Here is a 541-nt window from a genome sequence, read left to right as displayed (position 1 = left end):
TTTTCGGGATCTTCGGAGGAGATCCCGAAAAATGTACTTTATTTGAACAAGCCTCTTGTCGTACTGCAATCAACAGACATCAAAATTGGAGCGGAACGGAGCAGACATAGGCCGCTTAAAAAAGTGCAGGGAGAGTGCATTCTGGGCGTTGATTTCGCGGCTTTACTTTCTGCTCACGACTGCGCAGGTCTGGTCCCGAGATCGCTACTGCGCAGACTCAAGTCCCAAGATGTCAGCGCCATATCGGGACACTGGCGGCTTCGGTTCTCACCAATGGAAGAGAGCGAAGGGGCGTCGTCTATCTTTTTTTACAGTCTATGATCTAAACCAACTAAACTTCGTTCAGCTATCATTAGGGTTGGGAATCGAAAACTTGAGGTCAGGAATCGGATACTTTTTATAAAATTAAAATTTCGATTCCTTCGTGAGCATTACAAAATCATTTTAAACCCATCACACGCGCAGTTAACTCGCATTCTGTTTTCTGTTCTACACACACACACACACACACACACACACACACACACATCCAAAACGTGCG

The sequence above is a fragment of the Scardinius erythrophthalmus genome (assembly GCF_964197995.2).
Source record: "Scardinius erythrophthalmus genome assembly, chromosome: 11".
In the NCBI taxonomy this organism is placed as follows: Eukaryota; Metazoa; Chordata; class Actinopteri; order Cypriniformes; family Leuciscidae; genus Scardinius; species Scardinius erythrophthalmus.
Note: the sequence above shows the minus strand (reverse complement) of the source record.